This window comes from Tursiops truncatus, chromosome 2, assembly GCF_011762595.2.
Source record: "Tursiops truncatus isolate mTurTru1 chromosome 2, mTurTru1.mat.Y, whole genome shotgun sequence".
Taxonomy (NCBI): domain Eukaryota; kingdom Metazoa; phylum Chordata; class Mammalia; order Artiodactyla; family Delphinidae; genus Tursiops; species Tursiops truncatus.
Window position 1 is genome coordinate 82,834,546 of NC_047035.1, and position 18,718 is coordinate 82,853,263.

Consider the following 18,718-nt stretch of genomic DNA (forward strand, 5'->3'; position numbering starts at 1 on the left):
GCTGATTCTAAAATTTATATGAAAAGACAAAAAAGAACTAGGATAGCCAAAATAATTTTTATAAAAGAAAAATAAAATTAGGGAAATCACATGACCTGATTTGAAGACTTACCATAAAGCTGCAGTAATTAAGACAGTGCAGTACTGGCAAAGGGATAGACACAATAGAGCAACAGAACAGAATAAAGAGTCCAGTAATAGATCCACACATATATGGCCAGGTTACATTTGAAAAGAGTGTAGAAATAATTCAATGGAAAAAAACCAGTCCTCAGCAAATGGTGTTGGAACAAATGGACATCCATATGCAGAAACAAAGGAACCTTGACCTAAACCTTATATCTTTTATAAAATTTAACTCAAGGTCTATGGTCGGCCCCATAGTGGCCAGCTGCCCCAGACCAAGCTCAAGTGTACAGCGCCGCAGGAACCGGCTCCAAGGCCCCAATAACAGGCCTCCCCCGCAGCTCCAGGCACGGGGTGAGGCTCATACCATCCGAACTGTGGAAGGAATTTCGGTGGTAGGAGTCTCTGTGATTGTAGGGTCTCCTCTGGTCTGAGAATGGCTACCCCTCGATATGAGCCAGTGGCTGAGATTGGTGTTGGTGCCTATGGGACGGTGTATAAGGCCCATGATCCCCACAGTGGCTACCCTCAAGAGTATAAGAATCCCCAGTGGAGGAGGTGCTGGAGGGGGCCTTCCCATCAGCACAGTTCATGGGGTGGCTTATTGCGGCGGCTGGAGGCTTTTGAGCATCCCAGTGTTGTCTGACTGATGGACATCTGTGCCACAGCCTGAACTGACCGGGAGACCAAAGTGACCCTGGTGTTTGAGCATGTGGACCAAGACCTAAGGACGTATCGGGACAAGGCACCCCCACCAGGCTTGCCAGTGGAGACCATCAAGGATCTGATGCACCAGTTTCTAAGAGGCCTAGATTTCCTTCATGCCAACTGCATCGTTCATCAAGACCTGAAGCCAGAGAACATTCTGGTGACAAGTGGTGGGACAGTCAAGCTGGCTGACTTTGGCCTGGCCAGAATCTACAGCTACCAGATGGCACTTACACCTGTGGTTGTTACACTCTGGTACCGTGCTCCACAAGTTCTTTTGCAGTCTACGTATGCAACCCTGTGGACATGTGGAGCGTTGGCTGTATCTCCACAGAGATGTTTCATTGAAAGCCTCTCTTCTGTGGAAACTCTAAAGCTGACCAGTTAGGCAAAATCTTTGACCTGACTGGACTGCCCCCAGCGGATGACTGGCCCCGAGATGTGTCTCTACCCCCAGGAGGCTTTTCCCTCAGAGGGCCCTGCACAGTGCAGTTGGTGGTACCTGAGATGGAGGAGTCTGGAGCACAGCTGCTGCTGGAGATGCTGACTTTTAACCCACACAAGTGAATCTTTGCCTTCCGAGCCCCACAGCACTCTCATCTACATAAGGCAGAAGGTAACCCAGAGTGAGCCAAGGAATAGTTGCAACAGAACCAAGAGAAGAGAAGCCAACATTCCCTTCCTTTGAACATTTGAGTGGAGAGCCCCCCACTAAGAAGGCCACCTCTGCCTTCATCTCTGAGGCTATGGAGACTCCCCCAACTTTTTACAGAGAATATTTTGCTGCCTTAATGACATTCCCCTCCCACCCCTCCTTCTGAGGCTTATCCTTCTCCTGCCCCCTCTGCGTCCTTACACCAAGGGGTATGTCCCTTGTTCTTCCCCTTCCCTATACCTTGATATTGGGATCCTTTTTTATACGGGAAAAACAATGAAACAAAACAAAATTAATTCAAAATGGATCATATATCTAGTGTTAAAATGTAAAACTATAAAACTTTTAAAAGAAAGCATAAAAGAAAATCTTCATGACCCGGGGTTAGGCAAAGATTTCTAGACATGACACCAAAAGAAGAAAATGATAAATTAAAACTACCTCAAAATTAAAATTTTCTCCTCTGCAAAAGACATTGTTAAGAGAATGAAAAGACAAGCCAACAAAGTGGAAGAAAATATTTTGCAAAAAAGATAAATCAGTCCTTTATCTGATAATGGACTTGGAAACAGAATATTTAAAGAACTCTCAAACCTCAACAGTAAGAAAATAAACAACCCAACTTTAAAAAAAGGGCAAAAGACAAACATTTCACCAAAGGGGATGTATACATGGCAAACAGGCTCATGAAAATACATTCAACAACATTAGCCACAGGAAAATGCAAATTAAAACAATGATGATATACCACTATACACCTACTAGAATGGCCAAAATTTTAAATTCTAACAATGCCAAGTACTGGAAAGACTATGGAACAATTCAAACAATCATATATGACTGAAGGGAAATGCAAAATGTATAGCCACTGTGGAAAACAGTTTTTGCAGTTTCTTCTAAAGGTAAACATATACTTACCAAACAACTCAGCAATTCACTTTTGAGCATTTATCTCAGAGAAATGAAAATTGATGTTCACACAAAAACCTGGTTCTATTCATTACTGCCAAAAATTGCAAATAGCCCGAATATCCTTCAACAGATAAATGGACAAACTATGGTACATCCATACAATGGAAAACTATTCAATGTATTTCATACAATGGAATATAGCAATGAAAGGGAAAGAACTATAGATACATGCAACTTGAATGAATTTCAAAGGCATTATGCTGAGCGAAAAAAAACAGACACAAGAGTATATGCCACATTATTCCATTTATATGGTGTTCTCCTACAGATGTGGGAAGAGTGGAACTACAAAGGGATAGCATGGAGAGTCTGGGGAAGCAATGGAACTGTTCTGTATTCTTACATGTGTTAAAATTCATGGGACCTTACACCAAAAAAGTCCACTTTTCTATATGTTAATTTAAACTTTAAAAAAAAGTAAATATCTTTGAGATAATTTAATATTAAGGAATTATTCTTAATTTTGTTAGGTGGATAATGGCACGGTGGTTATATTTCTGAAAAACCCTTATCAATTAGAGACTCATACTGAGTATTTATGGGTGAAATGACATGATGTCTTGGATTTGCTTTAAAATAACTCCTACAGGCACAGGGTCAGGAAGGGGGTCATAGATACGATAAATGTTGACGCTGAGGATGGGTAATGGGTACCTGGGTTTTCATTAGACTCCTCTGACTACGTTGTTGTATGTGTTTGAAAATTTTCACAGTCATCGTTTTTTTTTTTGTTGTTGTTGTTGTTGTTGTCGTTTGCGGTACACGGGCCTCTCACTGCTGTGGCCTCTCCCGTTGCGGAGCATGGGCTCCGGACGCGCAGGCTCAGTGGCCATGGCTCACAGGCCCAGCCACTCCGCGGCATGTGGGATCTTCCCAGACCGGGGCACGAACCCGTGTCCCCTGCAACGGCAGGCAGACTCTCAACCACTGCGCCACCAGGGAAGCCCCAGTCAATGGTTTTTTAACATAAAAATTTTTTAAAGTTCAGCATGAGGAATCCAGAGAGCACACTGAGGCATGTGGGGAAAATTATTTAAAAGGTTGGAGAACAAAAACTACAGCAGTGATTCTTGTCTGCCTCGCCCCCACCATTGGATTCCCCAGTGCCAAGCAGAGTGCCTGGCACATAGGACATAGTCCATAAATTGGTGCTCAATAAATGAAAAATGAACGATGAGCAAACAAGGGGAGAGCTTACTTTTTGTCCTTAGCCCTACAGAAGGACACAGCATCAAGAATCATAATTCTTTGCATTTAATTTTTGATAGTTTGATTAATAGGTGTCTTGGCGTATTTCTCCTTGGATTTATCCTGTATGGGACTCTCTGTGCTTCCTGGACTTAACTATTTCCTTTCCCATATAAGGGAAGTTTTCAACTATAATCTCTTCAAATATTTTCTCAGTCCCTTTCTTTTTCTCTTCTTCTGGCACCCCTATAATTCGAATCTTGGTGCGTTTAATGTTGTCCAAGAGGTCTCTGAGACTGTCCTCAATTCGTTTCACTCTTTTTTCTTTATTCTGCTCTGTGAAAGTTATTTCCACTATTTTATGGTCCAGGTCACTTATCCGTTCTTCTGCCTCAGTTATTCTGCTATTGATCCCTTCTAGAGAATTTTTAATTTCATTTATTGTGTTGTTCATCGCTGTTTGTTTGCTCTTTAGTTCTTCTAGGTCCTTGTTAAACGTTTCTTGTATTTTCTCCATTCTATTTCCAAGATTTTGGATCATCTTTACTATCATTATTCTGAATTCTTTTTCAGGTAGACTGCCTATTTCCTCTTCATTTGTTAGGTCTGGTGGATTTTTACCTCGCTCCTTCATCTGCTGTATTTTTCACCGTCTTCTCATTTTGCTTAACTTACTGTGTTTGGGGTCTCCTTTTCGCAGGCTGCAGGTTTGTAGTTCCTGTTGTTTTTGGTGTCTGCGTGCAGTGGGTAAGGTTGGTTCAGTGGGTTGTGTAGGCTTCCTGGTGGAGGGGACTAGTGCATGTGTTCTGGTGGATGAGGCTGGATCTTGTCTTTCTGGTGGGCAGGTCCACGTCTGGTGGTGTGTTTTGGGGTGTCTGTGGCCTTACTATGATTTTAGGCAGCTTCTGCTAATGGGTGGGGTTGTGTTCCTGTCTTGCTATTTGTTTGGCATGGGGTGTCCAGCACTGAAGTTTGCTCGTCATTGAGTAGAGCTGGGTCTTGGCGTTGAGATGGAGATCTCTGGAAGATTTTCGTTGCTTGATATTACGTGGAGCGGGGAGGTCTCTTCTGGACCAATGTCCTGAACTTGGCTCTCCCACCTCAGAGGCACAGCCCTGACACCTGGCTGGAGCACCAAGAGCCTGTCATCCACACAGCTCAGAATAAAAGGGAGAAAAAAAAGAAAGAAAGAAAGAAAGAGAGAGAGAGAGAGAGAGAGAGAGAGGGAGGGAGGGAGGGAGGGAGGGAGGAAGGAGATAAAATAAAATAAAGTTATTAAAATTTAAAATAATTATTAAAAAAATTTTTTTAAGTAATTAAAAAAAATAAAGAAGAGAGCAACCAAACCAAAAACAAATCCACCAATGATAACAAGCGCTAAAAACTATACAAAACAAAAATGGACAGACAGAACCCTAGGATAAATGATGAAAGCAAAGCTATACAGACAAAATCACACACAGAAGCATACACATACCACTCACAAAAAGAGAAAAAGGGAAAAATATATATATATCTTTGCTCCCAAAGTCCACCTCCTCAATTTGGGATGATTCGTTGTCTATTCAGGTATTCCACAGATGCAGGGACCTCAAGTTGATTGTGAAGACGTACTCCGCTGCTCCTGAGGCTGCTGGGAGAGGTTTCCCTTTCTCTTCTTTGTTTGCACAGCTCCTGGGGTTCAGCTTTGGATTTGGCCCCGCCTCTGCATGTAGGTCACCGGAGGGCGTCTGTTCTTCGCTCAGACTGGACAGGGTTAAAGGAGCAGCTGATTCAGGGGCTCTGGCTCACTCAGGCCAGGGGGAGGGAGGGGTACAGAGTGCGGGGCGAGCCTGCGGCGGCAGAGGCCAGAGTGACGATGCAGCAGCCTGAGGTGCACCGTGCATTCTCCCGGGGAAGTTGTCCCTGGATCACAGGACCCTGGCAGTGGCGGGCTGCACAGGCTCCCAGGAGGGGAGGTGTGGATGGTGACCTGTGCTTGCACACAGGCTTCTTGGTGGTTGCAGCAGCAACCTTAGCGTCTCATGCCCGTCTCTGGGGTCTGCACTGATAGCCGCAGCTCACGCCCGTCTCTGGAACTCCTTTAAGCGGCGCTCTTAATCCCCTCTCCTCACGCACCAGGAAACAAAGAGGCAAGAAAAAGTCTCTTGCCTTTTCCGCAGCTCCAGACTTTTTCCTGGACTCCCTCCCGGCTAGCTATGGCGCACTAGCCCCTTCAGGCCGTGTTCTCACAGCCAACCCAGGTCTTCTCCCTGGGATCCAACCTCCGAAGCCAGAGCCTCAGCTCCCAGCCCCACCCCCTCACCCGTCCCGGCAGGGGAGCAGACAAGCCTCTCGGGCTGGTGAGTGCTGGTCGGCACCAATCCTCTGTGCGGGAATCTCTCCGCTTTGCCCTCTGCACCCCAGTTGCTGTGCTCTCCTCCATGGTTCCGAAGCTTCCCCCCTCCACCACCCGCAGTCTATGCCTGCAAAGGGGCTTCCTGGTGTGTGGAAACCTTTCCTCCTTCACAGCTCCCTCCCACTGATGCAGAAAATTATAAGACACTGATGAAAGAAATTAAAGATGATACAAACAGATGGAGAGATATACCATGTTCTTGGATTGGGAGAATCAACATTGTGAAAATGACTATACTACCCAAAGCAATCTACAGATTCAATGAAATCCCTATCAAACTACCAATGGCATTTTTCACAGAACTAGAACAAAAAATTTCACAATTTGTATGGAAACACAAAAGACCCCGAATAGCCAAAGCAATCTTGAGAAAGAAAAACAAAGCTGGAGGAATCAGGCTCCCTGACTTCAGACTATACTACAAAGCTACAGTAATCAAGACAGTATGGTACTGGCACAAAAACAGAAATATAGATCAATGGAACAGGATAGAAAACCCAGAGATAAACCCATGCACATATGGTCACCTTATCTTTGATAAAGGAGGCAAGAATATACAGTGGAGAAAAGACAGCCTCTTCAATAACTGGTGCTGGGAAAACTGGACAGCTACATGTAAAAGAATGAAATTAGAACACTCCCTAACACCATACACAAAAATAAACTCAAAATGGATTAAAAACCTAAATGTAAGGCCAGACACTATCAAACTCTTAGAGGAAAACATAGGCAGAACACTCTATGACATAAATCACAGCAAGATTCTTTTTGACCCATCTCCTAGAGAAATGCAAATAAAAACAAAAATTAAAAAATAGGACCTAATAAAACTTAAAAGCTTTTGCACAGCAAAGGAAAACTTAAACAAAACGAAAAGACAACCCTCAGAATGGGAGAAAATATTTGCAAATGAAGCAACAGACAAAGGATTAATCTCCAAAACATACAAGCAACTCATACAGCTCAATATCAAAAACACAAACAACCCAATCCAAAAATGGGCAGAAGACCTAAATAGACATTTCTCCAAAGAAGATATACAGATTGCCAACAAACACATGAAAGGATGCTCAACATCACTAATCATTAGAGAAATGCAAATCAAAACTACAATGAGATATCAGCTCACACCAGTCAAAATGGCCATCATCAAAATATCTACAAACAATAAATGCTTGAGAGGGTGTGGAGAAAAGGGAACCCTCTTGCACTGTTGGTGGCAATGTAAATTGATACGGCCACTATGGAGAACAGTATGGAGGTTCCTTAAAAAACTAAAACTAGAACTACCATACAACCCAGCAATCCCACTACTGGGCGTATACCGTGAGAAAACCATAATTCAAAAAGAGTCATGTACCACAATGCTCATTGCAGCACTATTTACAATAGCCAGGACATGGAAGCAACCTAAGTGTCCATCGACAGATGAATGGATAAAGAAGATGTGGCACATATATACAATGGAATAATACTGAGCCATAAAAAGAAACGAAATTGGGTTATTTGTAGAGACATGGATGGACCTAGAGTCTGTCATACAGAATGAAGTCCGAAAGAGAAAAACAAATACCATCTGTTAACACATATATATGGAATCAAAAAAAAAAAAAAAAAAAAAGGTCATGAAGAACCTAGGGGCAGGACGGGAATAAAGACGCAGACCTACTAGAGAATGGACTTGAGGACACAGGGAGGGGGAAGGGTAAGCTGGGACAAAGTGAGAGAGTGGCATAGACATATATATACTACCAAATGTAAAATAGATAGCTAGTGGGAAGCAGCCGTATAGCACAGGGAGATCAGCTCAGTGCTTTGTGACCACATAGAGGGGTGCGATAGGGAGGGTAGGAGGGAGAGAGATGCAAGAGGGAAGAGATATGGGGATTTATGTATATGTATAACTGATTCACTTTGTTATAAAGCAGAAACTAACACACCATTGTAAAGCAATCATACTCCAATAAAGTTGTTTAAAAAATCATAATTCTCCACAACTGAAATCTGAATAAGAAAAACTGGCTTCAGATCTTTTTTTTTTTTCTTGAAGTGTTCAAAACTCAGTTCTATTCCTATTTCCTCCCTTTCTAAAATATCCTAGCTCATACTGGTTTGTCTTTTGTGAACCATTCTAGTAAAAGGTCCTATCAATTTCCTACTTGATCAAATACAGTGTTGAAGTGTCCTCTTGTGTATGATGCCTATGCTTTGGCTTCCTCACCAGATGATGAGATGAGAACACCCGATGTGGACTGAGTCCGCATATATCCAGGCACTGTCCTAAGAACTTTCCATTCAAACCTACAAGGTCAGTTCTTATTATTTCCACTCACAGAGGAGGAAACTGAGGCAGAGAGAGGTCAAGTAACTTCTCAAAAGTCACACTACTAGTAAGGGGCAGAGCAGGGACTCAAACACAGACAATTTGCTCCACACTTGTCTCAATACTGCCTCTTACTAGGACTTTGAGAATACAGACTCCATCATACGTACTTTTGTATTCTTCTCAGCAATGACCCCTATGCAGTAGACATTTTACAATCTAAGTGACTGGTGTGTTATCTGGGCTGTCTTTGCAAATCTCAGAGAGCATCTTTCAGGAAGTTTTTAGCTAAAGTCTACATTGGTCTGAAGAGCTCTCCTGTTCTTTCTTTAATGTTTTATTTAATTCCACCATGAGAATTTCCTTGACCAAAAAAAAAAAAACAAAAAAACTTCATGTGTAATAAAGACAAAATGTTAGTACCTAATCAGATGTTAAGATTCTTTGTGCAAATACTGCCCAAAATAGATACCAAAACAATACTAATAAAGTAAAAATCATCCTGAGAAAATTTATTTTATAACCCAGTAGAAGTCCTTTACTGCAAACGTTCCTCCCCAACCCCTAACTCCCTCCCTGCATCATACACACGAACAGAGGAACTTTCAAAGATTACTCGTCACTGAGGAGATAAAATACACCTCTGGGAATTTTGACCATTCTTAAGATCTCTATCACTAGCACTTTGTTTTGAAAAACTTCAATATTTGACATGATTCTGGATTACCTGTGGTTTAAGGGTAAAGAAAAGAAATTAGTACAGTCAACTGTCTAACAGTACAGGTTATCTTTCTAATGAGGTGTGTGCTTGCTGAACACAGCTAATCTGAAAAAAAAATTTTAAAGATGAGTTTTCCCATTGATCTTTTTCTTCTATGGAATTATTCTAAAGACTGATTAATCCTAAAAGAAGAAGAAAGACTTTTAATGAAATTTCACTGCACCTGGCCATCATCCAGACTTCGGTTAGGTCCCACAATACACTCCAGACACACTACATGTCTTCTGTATGTTCACGTGTGAGATCATTTCAACGAAATGGTAAAAAATCACGAAGCTATGATTTTCAAGTGTAACTCAAATCTTGCTGGCATAGTTAGTTAACACTAGCAAAAAGGATAACAAAAACCATCCAGCTAATAAAAGTTATTTTAAATAATGAATTTGGAGCAGGATAATTTTAGTGACCATAAAACAAAGGGAAAAACATTATCCTATCAAGACAACAATACGCTAATCAATTCACCACTGACATCGTAAAGGGATTCTCGAGGAAACCCCAACTCGACTAAGCAACCCTCCACTGACTTCCAATTACCACTGGCAAGAAAGAGAATATAGACACGAGGATGTGACCACTAGGTGGCACCTCCACACCGTTTCTTTCTTCTCAAAACCTTATTTCCTCCTTTATTATGGCTTTCCCAAAATATTAGCAGTGCAAAATACAAAACCAGGTGCCTCACTTCAATAAAGAACACAGACAAAAACAAATTTAGAAAGCACGTTTTTAATTAAAAATGCTTCCTGTAACTCTATACATATAATGCTTTGGTTTACAGTCATCAGACTATCTCACCAAACTGTAAATATGAATTAGTATTCTGTATTCTTCTCTCTTTGGTAACGTATCATTCCAATATCACAATATAGAATTGGGATGAATTTCTTTCCTTTTTGTCATAAATACCTTTTAAGGCAAACTTCTGCATAAAAATCGCTGTGTGGGAGATTATTGGTTCAATATGGTGGAGTAGAAAGATGTGTACTCACTCCCTCTTGTGAGAGGACAAGAATCACAACTAACTGCTGAAAAATCATCGACAGGAAGACACTGGAACTCACCAAAAATGATATCCCACATCCAAAGACAAAGGAGAAGCTGCAATGAGACGGTAGAAGGGGCACAATCACAATAAAATCAAATCCCATAACTGCTGGGTGGGTGACTCACAGACTGGAGAACACTTATACACAGAAATCCACCCACTGGAGTGAAGGTTCTGAGCCTCACGTCAGGCTTCCCAATCTGGGGGTCTGGCAACGAGAGGAGGAATTCCTACAGAATCAGACTTTGAAGGCTAGCGGGATTTGACTGCAGGACTTTGACAGGACTGGGGGAAACAGAGACTCCACTCTTGGAGGGCACACACAAAGTAGTGTGCACATCAGGACCCAGGGGAAGGAGCAGTGACCCCATAGGAGACCGAACGAGACCTACCTGCTAGTGTTGGACTAGCAGAGATGGGGGTGGCTGTGTGTCACCGTGAGGACAAGGATACTGGCAGCAGAAGTTCTGGGAAGTACTCCTTGGCATGAGCCCTCCCAGAGTCTGTCATTAGCCCCACCAAAGAGCCCAGGTAGGCTCCACTGTTGGGCTGCCTCAGGCCAAACAACCAACAGGGAGGGAACCCAGCCCAACTCACCAGCAGACAAGCAGATTAAAGTTTTACTGAGCTCTGCCCACCACAGCAACACCCAGCTCTACCCACCACCAGTCCCTCCCATCAGGAAACTTGCACAAGCCTCTTAGATAGCCTCATCCACCAGAGGGCAGACAGCAGAACAAGAAGAACTACAATCCTGCAGCCTGTGGAACAAAAACCACATTCACAGAAAGATAGACGAGATGAAACGGCAGAGGGCTATGTACCAGATGAAGGAACAAGATAAAACCCCAGAAAGACAACTAAATGAAATGGAGATAGGTAATCTTCCAGAAAAAGAATTCAGAATAATGATAGTGAAGATGATCCAGGACCTCAGAAAAAGAATGGAGGCAAAGATCGAGAAGATGCAAGAAATGTTTAACAAAGACCTAGAAGAATTAAAGAACAAAGAACTAGAAGAATCAAAGAACAGATGAACAATACAATAAATGAATTGAAAAATAAACTAGAAGGAATCAATAGTAGAATAACTGAGGCAGAAGAACAGCTAAGTGACCTGGAAGACAGAATGGTGCAATTCTCTGCCGCGGAACAGAATAAAGAAAAAAAATGAAAAGAAATGAAGACAGCATAAGAGACCTCTGGTACAACATTAAACGTAACAACACTCGAATTATAGGAGTCCTAGAAGAAGAAGAGAAAAAGAAAGGGACTAAGACAATATTTGAAGAGATTATAGTTGAAAACTTTCCTATCATGTGAAAGGAAATAGCCACCCAAGTCCTGGAAGCACAGACAGTCCCAGGCAGGATAAATCCAAGGACAAACATGCCAAGACACATAGTAATCAAATTGACAAAAATTAAAGAAAAAGAAAAATTATTGAAAGCAGCAAGGGAAAAACAACAAATAACATACAAGGGAACTCCCATAAGGTTTACAGCTGAGTTCTGAGCAGACACTCTACAAGCCAGAAGGGAGTGGCATGATATGGAGTGATGAAAGGGAAGAACCTACAACCAAGATTACTAGAGCTGGCAAGGATCTCATTCAGATTTGACAGAGAAATCCAAAGCTTTACAGCCAATCAAAAGCTGAGAGAATTCAGCACCACCAAACCAGCTCTGCAACAAATGCTAAAGGAACTTCTCTAAGTGGAAAAAACAAGAGAGAAAAGGATCTACAAAAACAAACCCAGAACAATTAAGAAAATGGTCATAGGAACATACATATCGATAATTACCTTAAATGTGAATGGATTAAATGCTCCAACCAAAAGACACAGGCTGGCTGAATGGATACAAAAACAAGACCCATATATATGCTGTCTACAAGAGACCCAGTTCAGACCTAGGGACACATAAAGACTGAATGTGAGGGGATGGAAAAAGATATTCCATGCAAATGGAAATCGAAAGAAAGCTGGAGTAGCAATACTCATATCAGATAAAATAGACTTTAAAATAAAGAATGTTACAAGAGACAAGGAAGGACACTACATAATGATCAAGGGATCAATCCAAGAAGATATAACAATTGTAAATATTTATGCACCCAGCATAGGAGCACCTCAATACATAAGGCAACTGCTAAGCGCTATAAAAGAGGAAATCAACAGTAACACAATAATAGTGGGCGACTTTAACACCTCACTTACAACAATGGACAGATCACTCAGAAAGAAAATTAATAAGGAAACCCAAGTTTTAAATGACACAATAGACCAGATAGATTTAATTGGTATTTATAGGACATTCCATCCAAAAACAGCAGATTACACTTTCTTCTCAAGTGCACATGGAACAATCTCCAGGATAGATCACATCATGGGTCACAAATCAAGCCTCAGTAAATTTAAGAAAACTGAAATCATATCTAGCATCTTTTCTGACCACAACGCTATGAGATTAGAAATTAGTTACAGGGAAAAAAACAAAAAAACAAAAAAACACAAACACATGGAGGCTAAATAATATGTTACTAAATAACCAAGAGATCACTGAAGAAAACAAAGAGGAAATCAAAAAATACCTAGAGACAACTGACAACAAAAACATGACGATACAAAACCTATGGGATGGAGCAAAAGCACTTCTAAGAGGGAAATTTATAGCAATACAAGCCTACCTCAAGAAACAAGAAAAATCTCAAATAAACAATCTAAAATTATACCTAAAGGAACTAGAGAAAGAAGAACAAACAAAATCCAAAGTCAGTAGAAGGAAATAAATCATAAAGATCAGAGCAGAAATAAATGAAATAGAAACAAAGAAAACAATAGCAAAGATCAAGAAAAGCAAAAGCTGGTTCTTTGAGAAGATAAACAAAATTGATAAACCATTAGCCAGACTCATCAAAAGAGGGAGAGGACTCTAATCAATAAAATTAGAAATGAAAAAGGACAAGTTACAACAGACACTGAAGAAATACAAAGCATCCTAGGAGACTACTACAAGCAGCTCTATGCCAATAAAATGGACAACCTGGAAGAAATGGACAAATTCTTAGAAAGGTATAACCTTCCAAGACTGAACCACGAAGAAATAGAAAATATGAACAGACCAATCACAAGTAATGAAATTGAAACTGTGACTAAAAATCTTCCAACAAACAAAAGTCCAGGACCAGATGGCTTCACAGGTGAATTCTACCTAACATTTAGAGAACAGCTACCACCCATCCTTCTCAAATTCTTCCAAAAAATTGCAGAGGAAGGAACAGTCCCAAACTCATTCTATGAGGCCACCAGCACCCTGATACCAAAACCAGACAAAGATACTACAAAAAAAGAAAATTACAGACCAATATCACTGATGAATATAGATGCAAAAATCCTCAACAAAATACTAGCAAACAGAATCCAACAACACATTAAAAGGAACATACACCATGATCAAGTGGGATTTATCCCAGGGATGCAAGGATTCTTCAATATACGAAAATCAATCATTGTGATACACCATATTAACAAATTGAAGAAGAAAAACCATAAGATCATCTCAATAGATGCAGAGAAAGCTTTTGAAAAAATTCAACAACGATTTATGATAAAAACTCTCCAGAAAGTGGGCATAGAGGGAACCTACCTCAACATAATAAAGGCCATATACTACAAACTCACAGCAAACATCATTCTCAACAGTGAAAAACTGAAAGCATTTCCTCTAAGATCAGGAACAAGACAACGATGTCCACTCTCACCACTATTATTCAACATAGTTTTGCAAGTCCTAGCCATGGCAATCAGAGAAGAAGAAGAAATAAAAGGAATACAAATTGGAAAAAACTGTCACTGTTTGCAGATGACATGATACTATACATAGAGAATCCTAAAGATGCCACCAGAAAACTACCAGAGCTAATCAATGAATTTGGTAAAGTTGCAGGATACAAAATTAATGCACAGAAATCTTGCATTCCTATATACTAATGATGAAAAATCTGAAAGAGAAATTAAGGAGACACTCTCATTTACCACTGCAACGAAAAGAATAAAATACTTAGGAATAAACCTACCTAGGGAGACAAAAGACCTGTATGCAGAAAACTATAAGACACTGATGAAAGAAATTAAAGATGATACCAACTGATGGGAAATATACCATGTTCTTGGATTGGAAGAATCAATATTGTGAAAATGACCATATTACCCAAAGCAATCTACAGATTCAATTTAACGCCTATCAAATTGCCAATGGCATTTTTTTACAGAACAAGAACAAAAAAATCTTAAAATTTGTATGGGGACACAGAAGACCCCAAACAGCCAAAGCAGTCTCAAGGGAAAAAAGCAGAGCTGGAGGAATCAGACTCCCTGACTTCAGACTACATCACAAAGCTACAGTAATCAAGACAATATGGTACTGGCACAAAAACAGAAATATAGATCAATGGAACAGGATAGAAAGCCCAGAGATAAATTCACACACATATGGTCAACTAATCTATGACAAAGGAGGCAAGGATATACAATGGAGAAAAGACAGTCTCTTCAATAACTGGTGCTGGGAAAACCGGACAGCTACATGTAGAAGAATGAAATTAGAACACTTCCTAACATCATACACAAAAATAAACTCAAAATGGATTAGAGACCTAAATGTAAGACTGGACACTATAAAACTCTTAGAGGAAAACATAGGAAGAACACTCTTTGACATAAATCACAGCAAGATCTTTTTTGATCCACCTCTTAGAGTAATGGAAATAAAACCAAAAATAAACAAATGGGACCTAATGAAACTTAAAATCTTTTGCACAGCAAAGGAAACTACAAACAAGATGAAAAGACAACCATCAGAATGGGAGAAAATATTTGCAAATGAATCAGCGGACAAAGGATTAATCTCCAAAATACATAAACAGCTCATGCAGCTCAATATTAAAAAAACAAACAACCCAATCAAAAAATGGGCAGAAGACCTAAATAGACATTTCTCCAAAGAAGACGTACAGAAGGCCAAGAAGCACATGAAAAGCTGCTCAATATCACTAATTATTAGAGAAATGAAAATCAAAACTGCAATGAGGTATCACCTCACACCAGTTAGAATGGGCATCATCAGAAAATCGACAAACAACAAATGCTGGAGAGGGTGTGGAGAAAAGGGAACCCTCTTGCACTGTTGGTGGGAATGTAAACTGATACAGCCACTATGGAGAACAGTATGGAGGTTCCTTAAAAAACTAAAAATAGAATTACCATATGACCCAGCAATCCCGCTACTGGGCATGTACCCAGAGAAAACCATACTTCAAAAAGACACATGCACCCCAATGTTCATTGCTGCACTATTTACAATAGCCAGGTCATGGAAGCAACCTAGATGCCCATCGACAGACGAATGGATAAAGAAGATGTGGTACATATATACAATGGAATATTATTCAGCCATAAAAAGGAATGAAATTGGGTTATTTGTAGAGACATGGATGGATCTAGAGACTGTCATACAGAATGAAGTAAGTCAGAAAGAGAAAAACAAATATCGTATATTAACGCATATATGTGGGACCTAGAAAAATGGTACAGATGAACTAGTGTGCAGGGCAGAAATTGAGACACAGATGTAGAGAACAAACGTATGGACACCAAGGGGGGAAAGTGGAGGGGGGGTGGTGGGATGAATTGGGAGATTGGGATTGACATATATACACTAATATGTATAAAATGGATAACTAATAAGAACCTGCTGTATAAAGAAATAAATAAAATAAAATTCAAAATTTCAAAAAAAAAAAGATCATTTATTTAGACTGTTAGGACCTGACCCATTCCAGATTAATATTTCTTACTTTAGGTATCTTAACTCCAAAAGAGCGTAATGACTTACAAAAGACATTTTAGTCTGACAGTTTTGGTATATAATATGAGATGTCAAGTATGATAAGAAATAAACAAATCTAATATGCAAAAAAAAAAAAATCCTCCCTGGTTGGGACACATAGTTTGTCGAGGCAGGAGCCTGCTGTGTCCCCTTTTGCCTGGCAAAGCGATAAAGCTATCCTTTTCTACTTCACCCCCAAAACAAACAAACAAACAAAAAAACCCAGCATTACATTAGGCTCTCAGGGTTGGATTCAGATGGTTTGCAGCAGAGTTTTTCTGATGATTTAGAAATTCCTGTCTTGGCCCAATCTAAAAGCTCCTTGGAGGAAGTTACCGTGTGCAAAGTGCACAATTTCATATTAGCTGAGACTTGAATGGATCCATGAAAAAGGCCTTTTTCTAAACAGAACAGGGCACAATCCTGCCCTATTGTGCCATGCCCTAATCCAAGCCCCAGGAGAGCTGACCACTGCATGGGGACAGAAGGACATGCTCATCAGCAGGGCAGGAAAGGGCACCACAGAGCCAGACCACAGGCAAGAGAAGAGTTATCCAAAGCCCACTGCCACTTACTCCAGGCCACCTGTGGAGAGAGCACAGCTCCTGAATCTACCTGCCTCCTGATGAGAAAGATGGATGAAACAGAGAGAAAGAGGAAGGAGGGACAAGGCCAGCCCTCTTCCCATGCCAAATAAGTCACTCCCACACAACTCCAGCCAGTGGAAGAAAGAAAGAGAAAAACGGCATACAGTCACACATGAAAGCTTCAGCCCTAGAAAATGTGGCCTAGTCAGGCTTTCAAAGTAAAACAGCATTCCTCCTCTTTGGGAATAGAGTAACTTGCCCTAGATTGTAAGATGGAGCAGGCAAGAGGCCTTGAATTCAGCCTTGAGGACAAATCTATCTAGCATGATTTCAGAGGTCCTCGGGGAGGCTTCCTTCCTACCAAACACTTAGCCTCCAAATTCATTCTTCATTTTGCAAAATTAATAGACTCTACCATTGCCAGGCATGGGCCAGGTATCAGGTAAATTCATTCTGAAATGAATAAGTAAGACACAGTCCCTGTCCACAGCCTCACGGGAAAAACAAGACATGTGAAGAAAAAAGCTTGACAAAGGATGTGACATTTGAATAAGCCTTTAAGGATGAGAAAGTGAAAAGCAGGGGGAAGAATAAACTGTGCTAAGCACTCACATGAAAAAGATTTGTATGTTTGGAAAATGGCTAGTAGTTCATAGCAGTGGGTACACTGGAAAGACAGGGAGCTACTGCAAGAGATGGGCCGGAAGAGAGGCTCTGACCAGGGAGTGAAGGTCCATACACACCCAGCCAAAGAATCTGGATTTTATCCTAAAGGTTACAGGGCCACTATAAGATGTTAAGCAGGGGACTTCCCTGGTGGTCCAGTGGTTAAGACTCAGAGCTCCCAATGCAGGGGGCCCGGGTTCAATCCCTGGTAGGGGAACTAGATCCCACGTGCCACAACTAAGACCCAGTACAGCCAAATAAATAAATTTAAAAAAAAAAAAAAAGATGTTAAGCAGGAATGTAACATACCATATTTGCACTCTAGAAAGACCATTCTTTTTTTTTTTTTTTTTTTTGCGGTACACGGGCCTCTCACTGATGTGGCCTCTCCCGCTGCGGAGCACAGGCTCCGGACGCGCAGGCTCAGCGGGCACGGCTCACGGGCCCAGCCGCTCCGCGGCATGTGGGATCTTCCCGGACCGGGGCACGAACCCATGTCCCCTGCATTGGCAGGCGGACTCTCAACCACTGCGCCACCAGGGAAGCCCTAGAAAGATCATTCTTGTAGAGTGTGGAAATGGCCCGGAGAGCCTGGCCATTTAATGTGGTGAAGCAGAGAAGAAGGACTGGAAAGACAACGAGGAGGAAGAATCTCCTGATATGGCTCCCTTCACAACTGTGGGTAAAGAATATAGTCCCATCTCTTACTTTTCCATTCATTGTTTCTGATATCCCATCAGCCACAGTATTAGCAGCAACTTCACTATCTTCCTCTAGAAGCTACTCCCCAATCCCTAACCCCAAATTGTTCAGAACGTTTGTGGCCTGTCCTGCTTCCAAACGTCAGCCTGAAAGAAACTGGAAAGTCTAATCAGTTTAAGATGGGTCCAGATTTCTAGCTGCCATGGCTCCTGGTAAAGCCACAAATGTGCCATTTTTGTTCACTGCTGCCATGAACCCTGATGTAGATCCCTGCACAGAGTACAGCAGTGCCTCACACAAGGGACCCCGGAGCGTTGCTGTTTTACCTTCACTCACATGCTCTGTCCAAGGACCGGTGCTGTGCCACGGACCCAAGCTCAGCCATCAGAACCTCCCCCATGAGCTTCCAAAAGCCCTAACGTTAAGCCTGGGTCACCAAGTCAACCTCCTCCTTCCTCCGTGGTGAGTTTCCCTTTGGACCCCCTGGAATTCTTTCCTTCAAAGGTACCTCACCTGGGGCAACATCAATCTATCAGAGAGGTTTTGGTAAAAGTGAATCGAAAGAGAAAGGGGTTAGAGTCTGGTTCCCTTCCCTCCCGGACACTCGCTGGTCCCTGTGCCAGCAGTCTGCAGCGCACACAAAGGGATACTAACAGCGGCGATGTTGTCCGGCCAC

The 18,718-nt window shown here is 41.4% G+C and overlaps 1 protein-coding gene and 1 pseudogene across 1 annotated transcript in view; one reads left to right on the plus strand and one right to left on the minus strand.

The window, feature by feature from the left end:
* FSIP1 (fibrous sheath interacting protein 1) overlaps positions 1-18,718 on the minus strand; it is a 206,644-nt gene that overhangs the window by 87,921 nt on the left and 100,005 nt on the right. The window lies entirely within an intron of this gene.
* Positions 472-1,464, plus strand: LOC101326310 (cyclin-dependent kinase 4 pseudogene; annotated as a pseudogene).